The sequence below is a fragment of the Rattus norvegicus genome, chromosome 18, assembly GCF_036323735.1.
Source record: "Rattus norvegicus strain BN/NHsdMcwi chromosome 18, GRCr8, whole genome shotgun sequence".
Lineage (NCBI taxonomy): Eukaryota > Metazoa > Chordata > Mammalia > Rodentia > Muridae > Rattus > Rattus norvegicus.
In genome coordinates this window covers 5,127,817-5,143,805 of record NC_086036.1, presented here as the reverse complement: position 1 = coordinate 5,143,805, position 15,989 = coordinate 5,127,817, and the positions used below count along the sequence as shown (strand labels likewise).

Genomic DNA, 15,989 nt, shown 5'->3' with positions numbered 1-15,989 from the left:
GATAATTATGCAGAGTCATTTCTGCCTCACATCCGTATATGCCCGCCTAATTGAATGGAGTGTTTGATCCCAGGATTCATTATCTCTTTCCCTATCTAAGTCTTTTTTCTCATTTATATTTAGCACCCAGCTGTCCCCTCCTCCAAATGGTCAACTGTAGTCCTGTAAAAGTCGTGAGCCTGGCCTCTAGGACCCCAGCTTTCAGGCAGCAATTTTCTCAGCAGGGGGCAGCTGGGTCTTGCTGTGTCCCTGAGGCTGGGTTAGAATTGTTAAGGAGGACAAACTGCCTTGGAGACAGGGATGTGGAGCTCAGACCTTCTAAGCTGTCTCAGGTAGGGCTGGCCAAGGTGCCATTGGTCAGCACAGGGCGTCGCTGCCTTTTGAGGTAGTCAGAATAAAGCAAGGGAAAGATCAGTTAACTCACTTGCTGGAAGTTATTGATAGAGGAATTCTTTCTGCACGAAAGATTATAAACAGTGTTATCTGAAGATGGATTTGTTTTAATTTGGCATTGATGTATTTGATACCTGGTAGGATCAAAGAAAACAGAATCAAAGGGAGAAATATAAGCAGTCTGCTTCTCCGAATCTAGCCCTCCTTTATAGATAGGAAATCTCGGGACTGGAGTGCTCAAATTTATTTGTACTGATGTTTGTTTAAAGATCAATATTAAATAAATTGGTCTGGAAGCTATAGTCATAAAGCAGCTGCTGAACTAATGTAATCCCACAATGCCATTTTGTCTACTGCATGAAACCTGGTTAACTGTGCGCTCCTACTCACATGTGGAACTCGCTTGAAAGAGGAAATAGCCGAACTGGATTTTTCTGAACTTGGACTAAATTGCAATCAAATGTGAAAGGCATTTTTAAAAGTTGAAAATTAAATTAAAAAAAAAGAAAGAAAGAAATATGCTTGGTCCCTTTCAGGGTGGCAGTTGACCATTTCTTGCGAAACTAAAACTTCTTATGAAACATAAAAATGCCACTCCCCTCCCTATTGTGTATCAATAAGAAAGGTAAACCCTGAGACCGTTGTCTTGGGCTATTCTGCCCATGCTTGGTGATAGTTACTATTGTACATGATTATGTTGATGGCATTTATTGGTTGGTTTGCTTTTGAACAGTGCTTTGGCTCCTTGTGCCCTAGAATGAATCCTGTGCTTAGACACTGCCAGTTTCAAATGGTTTCTGCTACTCTGGATCCACCAGAGCCCCTGAAGCAAAAACCCAAAGCCCAGTGCGGGAAGATTCCATCCGTCTCCTCGGCACGATGGCCGAGTAGCCTTAGCCCACTCTTTGACATGGCCCTGAGTGCCGGTTTTACTTTTGTTACTGACACTCAAGACAGGAGTCCTGCTGTCGGCCCATAGATTTGATTGGAGTATGGGCCATGGTACAGTCATAGAGGGATCATTACCATGAAGTAACCAAGAAAACCATGCATCCAGAACATTCTAGATGCTCAACAGCAGTACATTTGCTCTCATTGATCCGTCGGAGAAGATGCACACAGGCTAATATGTCCACCTGACTTTTGGTCATGGGATAAAATACCCATCTCAGCAGCAGGACATGGCTTCCTTAGAACCGTGCTGGCCACGGAACAAAACCTCTGAAAGTGAGTGCTTCCTGATTAAAGGCATGTTTTTTTGAAAGCCGAGGTTCTGCAATTGCAAGTGGTATAACCTGGGGCAAGTGGCCCAACTTTTTAAAGGCTCAGCTTCCCAATCTAAAAGGCAGAGATAAAGATCAGTATATAACAAACGAGTTGTGTTAAGAAGTGGATAGAATAATCCGCTGAAAAGCATTTGGGACTGAGGAGGTGGCCCAGTGGTTAGGGTGCATACTGCTCTTGCAGAGGGTCTGAGCCAACCAAGCCAGACAGCTCACAAATGCTATAACTGCAGCGACAGGGAATGAGGCCAGTGTCTTTCAAGCCGCATGTACTCTTCATGTGTAAATATCCTCATAGATGAACACACATACATAATTTAACTATATTTAAATATATATACAAATATATATATATATATATATCCCACTTTTCAATTAGGAACTGCAGACTTTTCCAAAAACATATTAAACATTAAAAGAAACTAAATAGATCCTGTTATTTTTAATATTTTATGCAAATCAAATCTATTTCACAATATTCTGGTTTCTGAACTTTTGAGAATATGCTTATTCAAAAATGTAAAATCATATTTCACCTTATTGACTCACACTTGAGGTAATTCTTCTGTCTTCCAACCTTGCTCAAGAGGCAATGGTAAGCCTCACAGCAGTGGAAGACAGAAGCTTCTAGGTCCATTTGTGAGTGACATGGGCCTCATCACTTCATGGAAGACTCAACCTTCCAGGTATGGGTGACTAATCTTAATCGACCAAACAGGAGAGGTGCAGCCTTTTCACGTTAACTTTCTTGTTTACATCCTGTTTTCCTTGTTGCTGTGCCACTATTAGGAAATAATAATAATAATAATAATAACAACAACAACAACATCGTTGTCATCATCATCATCACCACCACATTGATAATACCAAAGAGGCCTAGGAAATTACCTTACCTGTTTTAAAAAGTCTTAACCTTTAAGAGTTCAAAATTTGTTCTGTCAGTAACATTGACGTGTCTTGAGAAAGTTACAGTGCCAATGAAGAGGGGAGACCTAAAGTGAGAGGCAGACCTGTGTGGAAGGCTCACCAGCTTTGTGTGGCAATAATAACCCATAGTGGACAATGGCCAGAGAAACTCTGCTTGACCCCGAAGCACCGTCCTCGTTACAAAAGCCAGGGTTAGCTTCAAGCACCATGTGGAAAACTACGTCCACAGCAGGGCTACCGAGGGGCTTGTCAGCATGAAAGGGCACAGTCTCAGAGTTCTGCAGACATCCTCTGCCGCCAGCAAGCTCTTGCCTGCTGGTGAACTTACATGTATGGGTCACACAAAAGAGAGAAGGGAGCTCATTGTCCCACGCCCGGGGGATCACTGACTGGTGTATGGGATCACTGGCTGGTGTATGATATAAACATAGAAAACTTTGCCCTGCCGTGAGCGGTTCCTTAGATAGCATGAGGAAGCAAAGAGCTTTGGTCTGCATCTGCAAAGGACTGGAAAGGACACATTCCTTCCTTCCATGCTTTCTAGTTAATCAAAGGCTAGCCTTACGTTTTGAAGATGTTTTCCTTCAAATAATTTTGAGAAATATCTTCTGTCAACTACAAGTGTTTCCAGCCGTGTTGGCGATGCTTCCTTCCCCCCCCCCCCCTTTCAGCCCTTATCATGGGTAGGTTGATGGTACGATTCCATGCCTAAGTTGGCTCTCTCCAGTCACTCTGGGATATTTGCAACATCCAAAAGAGATTTTAGTTACAATCTTGATTTAACATCTTTAAAAACCCATGTACGTGTAACCAGTTTATATATGTTTCGACTTCTCTTAATAAAGATGTAAAACTTAAACTAAAATTGTAGCTGATTGTGCTGAATTATTGCTCTAAGATAGATTCATCAAATCTCCCAGCTGTATAAGACAGGGCTTACTAATGAAGTTCCCTATCAAAAAGAAAAGCCTAATTTTGATTTGGCTTAGGTAATGAACTTCTTTTTCCTGGTGTGATAATCTGCATGGGGTGGCTAAAAGAGTAGCTAGAGAGAGTGCGTTCACAGAAGCATTATGCAAAATGTCTTTTGTCTCTTTTTGCTGGGATATATTAAATTTTCAATGTAGTCTATGTAATATAAAATTATGATAATGACTTTTGGCCCACTGTGAAGGCAGCTTGCTGGTCCTGAGCGTGTATGTCTGGCGTGAGCACTAGGTTACACTGTGGGAGTTGCCTTTTCTATTAGCAAGCCTCTAGATACCTAATGATGAATTTTCTTTCACCAAATGTTCTCCTTTTGTCTAAAATACAAGCATTTTCTAAATTGCTTTTGAGAAAAACAAGAGAGGCATAGAGGTCTATGGCTCTAGCAAGGGATAGTGAAACAAAGCAAGGGATTCCGTTAGCATCGTTCCTGTGATTAGAAACCAACCGAAAGGTTGTTGCAAGCACACACGAAAATGTTTACCATCTTACTGACTCATCTGTGTCGCTTAGAAGAGGATAAATTGGACAGTTGTTTCTCATAAAATCTTCCTATTCCTTTCAATCATGGGAAAGTGGGGCTTTAATTTATCAGACAGTTAATGGAAGCTTTGAGTGTCTATGACTATTGTTGGTTGAAGAAATGTCTTTTTCGCTTTTCCGTTTTCTGTTCTAAAGTTTTGGGTAATTAAAGTGTATAAAATAGTGGACATGTCAGTGTCCTTGTTACTTGGTATATTTGTTACAAGGTAGCTAAGAAACGCTTTGTGAGAAATGGGCAAACAATATTTCCTGTCACGTGTAATTTCTAAATGATGATTCCTACACATCCTGATGAAGGTGACTCCGGTGAGACATTGCTAAAGCCTGGAAAATTGTTCTAGACACCACCCAACTTTGGAAGATCTTTTAATATTTCTCAGAACCAGATTGCACGATATACAAGAAAATCAGTCTTAACACATTTTCTTTATTTTCTTTATTTTCTTCCCAAAGACCCTCAACTGCCAGAATATCAGAGCACTGGCTGCTTGGCAGTTATGTCCTCGTGTGTTATTATCAACCAGGCATGATAGTAAAATGGGGTTTGGATACGTTACGCTGTGATACCCAAATCATGGATATGATGCATGCTAGAATGCCTGCATTGGAGGAAACTAGTTGTTCCCATATTTTGGAAATCCCAAAAACTACTGTTGATGTGGAAACTACCGTGCGGGGAACACACTCAATGTAGATTTCATGGTTTCTGAAGATCTAAATGTGTATTAAGATATTTGGTACATTATCTTGTGTAAGGAAGAGTCAGTACACAGGTTATTAATGCCTCGTCAATTGGTAACAATCATCCCAATGTTTGTAGAGCAATGATTAACTTTAGAGATTTGAATTACCATTACATATTAGAAAATTTTATTAAAATCACTCTTTAAAAATCAACTAAAGGACTTACGGAATAGAAAGCTCATGAGTCATGATCCCTTGCATTTCGCCTCTGAACTAACAAAGTATTACAAAGCGATTGTAATAAAGACTCGGAGCCCTTTTCTTAAATACTGAAAAATAAATTAGGGCTGTAGACAGCTGTTCTGTGGCTAAAGCACCTGCTAGGCAAGTACGAATAGCCCAAGTTATGCTCTACAACAATCACTTAAGAGCTAGGAGTGCTGCCTCACACCTGTAGCCCTGGCCTTGGGGGTTCGAAAATAGGCAGAACCATATAGCCAATCGGTAACCTAGGTTTAGTGGGAGACACTAAATGTCAAAAAGAAATATGGAGAGAGATGAGAAAGATAGTTGATATCAACCTCTGGTCTACATACACACACACCACACACACACACACACACACACACACACACACACACACACACACACACACATAATCATGTACTCATATAACATACATGCATGCACACACATGCAAAATAGAAAAATCTCTCCCTGTATCTTGGCTAAAAGAGATGGCAATTTTACACACAGTTGGCTGTGCCAGTGCCTTGTGACATCTTGTCCACTGTTGAGCTAGTCAAGTCTCGGTGCTCTATGTTCCCATGAAAGCACTGTTCTTGTCTTTAGCAAGCGTGTTCTCCAGGTTAAGTGGTCAGGAAACCAGGATTAAGAAGGTTCCATGTTGGCAAGCTACGCCATTGGAAGCCACCGATGATGAGGCCAGCTCCTGTGACTTGATTACCTTGAATCTAGGAAACACTCATGGCAACTTCTCTCTTAGCTGATTTAAACCTGTGCCAGTGTCTGCGGAGCCCGGGCACAGTACAGCATGTGCTTTGGAATAAGCAGAAATGAGTAAATGGGTGGGCAGTTAGATTGGCAAAGTCCTGATGGTGTCAGGCCTGCTTACGTGGTGAGGTGCTGTGGCGTTACGATGCCTCTGCCCCTGGAGCCAAAAACACAGGGTCCTTTGGGTCCAAGCTTATTCTTCCGTATGCCCCCTTTTGGTGTGATGGGAGAGAGGATGGGAGAAGCAGCTTTTCAGACTATGTAGGCTTTTCAGGTGGCATGAGATGATGTTTGTGTAGAAGAGCGATAGTTCTCAGCACTGCAAGTCCTTGGTTTTGCCTTTAATTGGTGTCTGTGTTTTATCAGCTAAACCAGACAAGCCCAAGTGAACAAACCACCAGCACACAGCACACAGAATGTTAGGAAGTTGTGCTGGTCACCCACAGCCAAATGATGATTCTATTACGGAAAAGGCCATGGTGTTGTAACTGGAAAACTGGGGCCGATTTTATTTGTACTCAGTAGTGTTGGTGGCTGAAAAGTCTGAGCATGGACAGGCTAATCAGGAGAAAAGAAGGACCTTCAATGAAAGGCATGCTAATCTGAAGACCAGCATACTGGAAGCCAACTGGCAGTCCCCAGGTCAGATACCCAGCAAAGGTCGCTCCTTGGTAAAGTAAAGAGAGTAAATCTTGAAACAGAGTCACGTATAGGGTTCAGTCTCTGCCGGAGAGCAGTAAGTCATTGGCTCCATAACAAGTTGCCAGCACAAAGGCTTTTCTCTGGCTATGGAACAAATAAGAGAACCCTAGAACAGAATTTCTGTCTTCTGTGCCCTAAGGAAAATGGCTCCCAAGGGGACAACGTATCTACCAAGAAGTATTTCATTTGAGGTCTTGGAAAGCACACGGATGGTGTCAGGTTAAAACGCACTGAATTTTCTAGTACCATTTTGCAACAACATAATATCTTTTACTCCTTTCAGACGCAAACACTGAACTCTTCTTAAATCTTTCCATGAAGGGGATTTATAACTTTAACTTTCCCAATCAAGTACCAAATTCCTCTATTTAAATAAAAATACCCATCCAGATGAGCTCAGGCTGGAATTGCGGTATACCATTGTTCTGGTCACCTACTATTGTTGCCTCTTTAATCCCATGAGGCCTTCTCGCTGCTCAGCTTTCTGGTTTCTAGTTCTTTTGAGCCATCTCTCTCGAAAGGCTAGGCTCCCCGTTGTGGGTCCTTCTGAAGGAAGAGGGAAGAGGTAGGAGGGATCAGTTTTGATTTAGTTCACCACCCTGGGTAAACACCTCAATTTCTGCTTTTTGTCATTTTGCTGAACTCCGAAATGACAGCAGAGTCATTTTAAGCAGAGTATTTGAGGCAGGCCCTTTATTTTATCTCTGTTACCCGGCCCGTGTGTGTGTGTGTGTGTGTGTGTGTGTGTGTGTGTGTGTGTGTGTGTGTGTACGCACACGTGCGTGCATGTGCGTGCCAGCAGAGGTTAGCCTATGGATTTTAACACCACAGAAACGTTGGTCTCCTGTGCTGCAGAATCATTAGGACTGCAACTGGACCAGTAAGAGTGCCTTTGCCCATTCCCCCTTCTTGGGGACCCTATCTTAAAGAAAGCACTTGTCATTCTCATCAAAATGGCACTGGCCGTCTTTCCTCTATCTCTCCATGTGTTGAAGATGTAACCGTTATTATCCCACCCGCTTTATGCATCTTCCAGATGATTTAACTGAACTGAAGCTATGGAGGATATGCTGACTGGCACTTTTCCCAAGCTTAATGTGTTAACAAAAGCCAATGGTGTCAGTTTTAACAGTTTTAGCTAAATTCCCACGACACTCTTAACAAACGCAGAAACCTCTGCCATGTCTTACCCTGACAGATTTCCTGCCGTCATTGCACACTTAAAATAAATGTCATCCCCAATCAAAAAGTTCACATTTTCTCTGACAATATAATTTGTCACTTTGTTCCTGCTTTATCTTCGTTTGGCACAGGAATCCTCAGCCCAGACATGCCACTTCTCCACAGTGTTGGCTGCTGTCCTTTGTGTCCTTCCAAGCATGTGAATGAGATCGGAAAGCAAAGCTGAGAGACTTTTTAATCCCATGCATTAACAGACAGATATTTCAAATGTTTGCTTGGAGAGGACACCATACTCTTACTGAAAATCCAATGTCTTAGCCTCTGTTGGATGCTATAACAAAATATCATAAGCTTAGTGACTTATGAGTAAAAAGTTTCTTCTTCATAGTTCTAGAGATAAAGTCCATGCTCCCCATAGATTTTGTCAGGTGAGGACCTACATCCTGGTCAGACAGCTGTTCTTACTGTATGCCATTAGCTGATTGGGTCAAGCTCCCTGGGATCTCTTTTACAGGCTCTAATCTCATCTTCAATGGACTCCAGGGTCTTGACCTAATCAACTCTCCTAAAGCCTGATTTTTAGCTATCATCCTCCTATGGAGGTTAGAACCTCCACATAGAAATGTTGGTGGTCCAGCCAGAATACAGCAAATACAGAGGCGAATGCCAGCAGCAAACCACTGAACTGAGAACAGGACCCCCGTTGAAGGAATCAGAGAAAGAACTGGAAGAGCTTGAAGGGGCTCGAGACCCCATATGTACAACAATGCCAAGCAACCAGAGCTTCCAGGGACTAAGCCACTACCTAAAGACTATACATGGACTGACCCTGGACTCTGACCTCATAGGTAGCAATGAATATCCTAGTAAGATCACCAGTGGAAGGGGAAGCCCTGGGTCCTGCTAAGACTGAACCCCCAGTGAACGTGATTGTTGGAGGGAGGGCGGCAATGGGGGGAGGATGGGGAGGGGAACACCCATAAAGAAGGGGAGGGGAGAGGGGGATGTTTGCCCGTAAACCAGGAAAGGGAATAACACTTAAAATGTAAATAAGAAATACTCAAGTTAATAAAAAAATATTTAAAAAAAAAAGAAATGTTGGTGGTCACATTTTATCCATTGTGCCCACGTACCTTGTTCACTTACAGAACACAGAGCTCTTACAGATCAAAAAGAGGATCATCGTTGGTTCTAAGGAACGAATGTGGGCTTGTCCTTGTCCTGGAGCATTGGTGCTATATGGACAGAGCATATAAAGTTCTGTCTTTTCGTGCCTGGGGTCCATGATTAGGACATAGAGAACAAAGCACTTGTCCAGGCAGTATTCCAACATCCCAGAAATGCTTTACAAAGCTCTAGGATATGCTTTGTGCTGTGTTTACATGGCAGTGTTCTTCTGCCTTTTGCTCATGACTCTGCTACACATTTGTTTGCTTGTTAGCATCATCCTGTATTTGGAGGCTTGGTGGAGACACATGAATGCTAACCCAACAACTGAGTCACATGAATCCCAGTAGAGAAAAGAGGTGGTCTCTTGTCTGTGCAAAATGATACCCAAATGGACCAAGCCAACCATCTGGCACAATGACCTTGCTTGACTGACTTAAAAGAACTCATCTTAATACCCTTCGGACTAGTGCATGACCAGGCAGCGTAGACTATTGGATGGATCCTCGGGATGGAATGTAGAGGCCAGATTCTTACCATCCAATTGAATCTGCAGAAATGAGGTCATGCTAGTTCTCACCACTTCCATTTGCTTTAATGCTACGTCGAACTGTTGCATGAAATGGCCCTTAAGGTTCTTTCAGGATAAAATAGGAATGGGTTTTTTAAGTATGAAAGATCTGTCACGGGCAACTGTTAATTTTTTGATCAATACTTTTTTGTTCATTAGCTTAAAGACAGCCCATAGACTTCTGAGCTGACACTTTCCCTGATCTGTCACCTCCCTACCCCCACCCTCCCATCTCTCTTTCTCAGAGAATAAGAGAGAGGTGGCTTACACAGCAGCTGGCTAATTTCCCTGGTTTCACACTACTGTTTAATGATCCGTTTCTTGTGTGCCACCTCTCTCATCTACTAAAGATAGGTACCTATAAAAATTAGAATATGACTCAGGGTATCTGAGTTTCCCTCCCTTTCAAATACTGTCTGTTAAATAACTTCCCATCATCATTTTCATCACAGATTCTTTAATGATGGACTGCAGTCTCTGACGTGATACCTTTTTTTGAGATGCTACACAAACAGATGCCTTTAATATGTTCCATTGTCTTCAAGCGCATGGTGTGAATTCACAGGAGGCAGCAGCCTGCAAAGCAAACCAGTGCATGCGCCCTGTAGGAAGGGGTGGCTCCCCAGGAAGTCCTGGTACTTAGTCCATCTCTGCCTTGGCCCAGAAGGTGTGGGTGAGGGAATCTTTGTCCAGTCCTTCAGAAGAGAAGCCTGGGACATGGGGGATTTGTGAGCAGAGTCATTAAGCAGGGGCTCACAGACAGCAGTAGTGATCATCCCCATTGTTGAAGAAGACCGTGCTGTTACGTTAGTCAAATAGTGCTGCATGAAGCCCAGTCTCTAACACTGGTTCAGGACCTCAGATGGGCCCATGTGGCTGAGTGTAGAGGTCACACACACACACACACACACACACACACACACACACGCACACAAAATCATACCAGTAAAAGCTTCTGAATGTTCAGTGAAAATTAATTTAAAACTAAATGTGTAACGATTGGTCACGACGTGAAATGCCAACGAGTGGTGCCTAAACCACCATGGCTCAGAATATAGACCAGCGCGTGTCATGTGCTGTTTAAGGTTTCCATCATGCATACAGAGGTGTTGTCTCTTTCAGAGGTGGACCTGTGGAAAACAAAGGCTTGAGGTATTTTCCTATTGTCATTCCTCATTTGTATTTCTTTGAATCCTATTATGTTAGAATGTTTGATTTTAAAAATCATTGTTTGACTTGCTGACTTGAGTTTCATTAAAAATAAATAAATAAATAAATAAATAAATAAATAAATAAATAAATAAATGTAAATGAATTTTGGCTTGAGATTTGGACAGAATTTTTAACAATATCTGAGATGGCCCTAAACATAACCTCTGCCACTTTGCACTATGTGTTTAAGCAAAGTAGTGTTCTCCGCATTGATTAATATAAAATTAAAATATCAGTCAACTCTAAAAGATGATGAAGAGTCTCCCATGCCTTGCAATGTAGAAATCCAACCGAGATCTAATTCTTTACATAAACATGAAGCACATTCACCTCATTAAAGTGCACACTTCCTTCCATTTTTACTATATGGTGAGATTATATGTCTGTCTCCACATGGATGCACACTTGTGTGTACTGTCTGTCTGTCTCCACATGTATAAAAGGGCAGGAGGTCTGAACCAAAAACAAACAAACAAACAAACAAACAAACAAACGTGCAGACAGAATTCCCGGTAGCATTTTCTCTGAACAGGACGAAGCATCTGCTTCCCCTGGGACTTCACTCTGAGACCTTGCTTTATACCTGTGATTGTTTAGTGAAAGGACTAAATGTTGCAATTCAAATGAGTTGGCCATTACCAGTGAGACAAACCCTTGTAATGCAGTTGAAACTGTCAGCTGACCATTCTGAAGAAAGCAGAACAAAGCTAGTAAGATCAGCTCCTTCTAAACGTCCCGTCTGACAGAAGGGAAGACCTTCGCCCGAGCTGGGAGAGACTGGAAGGAGCCCTGTCCACCACATCCACTGGCTAGACCGCAATGAGTTTGTTTCATTTGAGTTTTGGATTTAGTTTCTTTTCGTGTTACCAGAGTAAAACTGTTTGCACCCACCCCATACCCCGTGGTTCTCTGCTTTACTCCTCTGCTCTGGCGAGCAGCAGACTTTGCAGCAAGCTGGCCCTGTGAAAAGTTAGAATAGATTTGGACTGTTGGTGGGGAAGGCAGGGTCATCAATTAAAATTTGAAAGCATCAAAAATGCAGTATTCCTTTCTATAAATGTAGTTGTGTATGAACTGGACAAGGGCTTGCAGAGACTTAACTTGGGAGCGAGGGGGAAGCAGAGAAAGGTACGCTGGGAGATCAGAAGCCACAGCATTAACAGGAGCCAGACTTCTCTGCCTGGGTTTCCCGCTGGATCACCTTCCCCAGCCCAGCAACCATGTCTGTATACTTACCAGTAAACACACGTTCCAGTTTTGGTTAATAGAATTGGTGTCAGGACTCTCTGCTTGAGATTCGACATTTCTGATGATGCCTGAGTGCCGATGATACCTGTAGTTCTTCAGAGTAATCTAATTGATAGCATATCAGTTAGAAATGCCATTGAATATAGAGTGTTCTTCATTCTAAACCCCCAAACAAGATCTTAGGTTTGTTTCCAAGGCTCTACTCATCCAATGACAGGACATAAAGCAGAGGGGTGAAGGGTCTTGTCTCTGCCCTTGTAACATGGCCTTGGACACGTTCTCTGAGAGTGCTCTCTTCCTTCTGTGAGCATAGCAGCAGTGATGGCAGAAAGTCCTCAGGCCTCATAAGGAGGTTGAAAGAGTTAAAAATGATAACTTGCAGCAGCCCACGGTGGTGTGCCTAACACAACAAGCGTGTGGCTCTGCTTAGATATGACCGTTGCTGTGTCCTTCCTAATGCCTAGGATCGATGGAGAGTCATCTTAATTTTGATTCTATACATGCATATATCTATGTCAGTGGAGGAATCACATTTCCTACAGATATAGACACACACACACAGTTGTGAGTCACCCACTGTGAGTTCTGGGAACTAAACCCAGCTTCTCTGCAAGAGCAGTACACACGCTCCTGCCAAGCCACCTCTCCAGCCCCCAGTATTCTGCCTTTGAGTCAGACATGGTGGTGAGATGTGGCTGTAACCCCAGGCTTCGGGCCTCTGAGGGTGAAGACACCAGCCTGAGCTACCATGGGTAGAGCATCCCTAAAGAGAGAAACTACTCAGCCTCTCTGAGGCTGTTTTTCTTGCAGAGACATAAAGGGCTGGTCTAGGGGACTCCTCCATCTCTGGAGCTTATTAAATTATTGATGTAAAATATCGACTATATTATACAAGCATTTTAAACAAATTGACATAAACATAATTTTAACAAATCACTCTGCCCTTTCTGCATTTATTGCACGGCGTTGAAAACAACCTTCTTTTATATCCAGAAGAAGAAAATATTAAAAATCCTGTAACATTTTCTGTGGCGTAATTATTAAACAAAAAATTCAGGGAACTTTTTACCCAATTTTCTAATTTTTGCCTGAATAGCAATAATATATTTTATCTTACTCAACCTTAAAAGCACATTTTAACCTTCATATTTTCAACCAGATCTCACATCTATTTATATAATATTGACTAAGCTGATGTATATATTAAAAAGCAACCAAGGAAAGGTTATTGTTTAGGTATATAAATCTAAAATAATACAGCAACTGGTCTTCCAGTGATTAAAGCTGCCTTCTCCTTTAATAACTCTCCTAAGAAACAGGAAATGTAATTTCCCTACACCTTTCCTGGGGCTCTCCAATCAGCTAGGTCCTCTGGGGGGTTCCCACTGTATATTCCTTCATCAACATGGAGTCCCCCAAGGGGCCCGCACACACTCTGTTAAAATTAGCTGTGTTCCACATTAGTGACAGGGCTGAGCGTTCCTGTGAGGGGTACACAGTTGTACGGTGCTGCTTCCTGTTTGAGCAGAATCATAGCTTTAATTGCAGAGAATTTTTTTCATTACCTGTTAATTGATAAATCATGCTTGCTCCTGCTGCTGGGCTCACACACCACAAACCTGAGGCAGCCTCTGGCCCAACCCCCCATCATCCTTTTCCACCCCCAAACAAAAAGGGCATGAAGCCACATGGCTAGAGAGAGAAAACAGGCAGGTTGCAACCCAAGCATTAGGCATGAAGAGTTGCATAAAAATAAAATAAAGCATGTGTGCATGCGTGTGTGTCTGTGTCTATGTCTGTGTGTCTGCGTGTCTGTGTGTCTGTGTGTGTGCATGTGTCTGTGTGTCTGTGTGTGTACATGTGTCTGTGTGTGTGTGTGCCTGTGTGTGTGCCTGTGTGTTCATGTGTCTGTATGTGGATGTGTGTGTCTGTGTATGTTTCTGTGTGTGTGAATGTATCTGTGCATGTGTCTGTGCATGTGTGCATGTGTCTATACACATATACATGTGCATGGCATTTAAAATAATTACCTTTCTGCTTCCCTCCTTTTGTCATTCTTGTCCTTTGATTCATACTTGTAATCTGGGTAGCAAGAAGCCACCGTCTTGGGAAGAACAGTAAAAGTCCTGCGTACAGTGAAATAATTTAGCTGATAATTCCCCACTGTATAATTTTCTCCGCTTCCTGCTAGCTGACCTTGTGGGCTCCTGTCAGGTTGCTAAGGGAGATCCAGCAGGGCTCTGGCTCTGTTCCTTTATTTTTAAGAAGTATTATAGAGTAGAGTGGTGTGTTGGTGGCAGCTGAGTGATAGGGCTGGGCGCTGAGTGTTTGATCAGATGTGTGAAGCAATCCTCCCTACCCCTTGCCTGTCTTCTTCTTTTCCTCCCCACCCCCAACCCTCACTTTCCATGAGAATTACAAGATAGAGAAATTGCTGCAAACTGTTGAGCTGGAATCCTGAACTTGATGGATGTCATCAAAACGTGGCTAGATCCCATGGGGCGTGGCCTAAGGAGTAGGCCAGCCAAGCAGATGACATCTAATGGAACCCGGAGCCTTTTATCTCAGAGATGTCAATCTTGGTCCAGATCAGGGTTGAGTGAAGACCTTGCAATGTCTGCAATAAAAGCAGTTTTAGAGTGGGATTGCACACCCTGATTCCTGAAGTCCCTCTCCCCTGTCCCCAGCCTTTCTTAGTTGGACTGCATGCAATTTGAGCAGACAGCCGAAGGAAGAGTAAGCAGCTGGGAAAACTGTATCATGATGTTCCCAGACTAGGCAAAAGTTACCATGCTCATTATGAATGGGACGTAATACACCATTGATTTGTGTCCAAGTAATTCCCAGGTAATTATAGGCCATCGATCTACCCAAACAGGAGCTGTAGCAGTTGTATTCTGCAGGCTTTATGTTGCCTCACACCTGGTGACTACACTCTCATTGTTCTCAGGTTCTAGAACAGTCTCTTCCTTAATCCTCCCGTGGCTGGAAAGATTCTTAGAAACTATTAGATGGTTCTAGAAGGCTGAAGGAGGCTAGGTGATTCCAGTTTCAGTGTCTGCAGGCCTTATTTCCTTAAAGAATCCTCTGATGCTATAGAGGAGGTAAGACTGCTTTCTTGTTTGTGGGGCTGTTTATATGCCCCCAGCGGTGGGACAGGATTGCATCAGCTGGCTGGTTTTGTGTCTCAGCTGTCACTGAAAGAGTGTAGTAATATTCCTGATTAAATGTCATTACTCTGTGGCACAGAAATGGGAACAGTGACATGATTTTGGATCTGTTCCTGCTCAAATCCAGCAGTAGAAGCAAGGCACGTCTACTATGGATTAAGCACAGCTATTTTTGCGCCATCTTCAATCGCAGGCTTGGAATTTGTATCAATATGTCTTCACTTCATATCATCGATTCCCCGAGGCCTTTAACTGAAATGTAAGAAAAGACCATAAGTAATAGAACACTGAACACTATTGTTCAACCAGCAGCTGCTGCCACATCTAAATAATGTGGTTAATGTCCCAGATTAAAATAAATTGGTGATAATAAAAGTTGATTTGGTAACAGTAGGTGCAAACAATGGTATGAAAAAATAAAGTTTGTTCCCAGTGCACTCTGGCCTATATCCCCCCTCTGCTTACCTGATATTTAAAGTTGACCAGCAGGGATACACGTAGACACCACACTTCTCCCTTTCTAGGAAGAGTTTATCCCTGAATGGTTCACAATCATATCTTAGTGCTTTATATGTCTATAACAATCTGATGAGTAGAATGTGAAAGGAGGCTGGGCATAAAGAATTTCAGAAGTCAGTTCTAGGGAAACATACAGGAATTATTATTGCCCCTCACCAGAATTCAAACTGTGCAACTTCAAAAATCTCAGCCTTCAGGAAACAAACTGCAATGCAAGCTCAGTTGTCATGTGATCGGTTGTCATGTGATCAGTCGTCATGTGATCAGTTGTCTCGCCTACCTCCTTTGCCTGCCTGCAAGCTTGTAGGCAAGTGGGAGTGGACAGAGGCGGCTAAGTGAGGGCTTCACTCGGGGCCAAAATTGCACGCAGCACTTACATGAACTCCA

General features: G+C 42.7%; 1 protein-coding gene and 1 long non-coding RNA gene across 11 annotated transcripts in view; one reads left to right on the top strand and one right to left on the bottom strand.

Moving 5' to 3' along the window:
* The window catches only part of Zfp521 (zinc finger protein 521), a 292,892-nt gene that overhangs the window by 199,383 nt on the left and 77,520 nt on the right, over positions 1-15,989 (top strand). The window lies entirely within an intron of this gene.
* LOC102549314 (uncharacterized) lies at positions 9,894-15,817 on the bottom strand. 3 transcript variants are annotated; one of them, XR_005496349.2, is made up of 6 exons: positions 15,549-15,817; positions 14,703-15,335; positions 14,333-14,530; positions 13,944-14,039; positions 11,902-12,018; positions 9,894-10,583 (listed from the first exon to the last, which is right to left on the bottom strand). It is a non-coding gene; the product is annotated as an uncharacterized LOC102549314 (long non-coding RNA). The 3 variants fall into 3 exon arrangements; XR_005496348.2 differs by having other exon boundaries at positions 9,894-10,029; XR_005496350.2 differs by having other exon boundaries at positions 9,894-10,029; positions 14,784-15,335.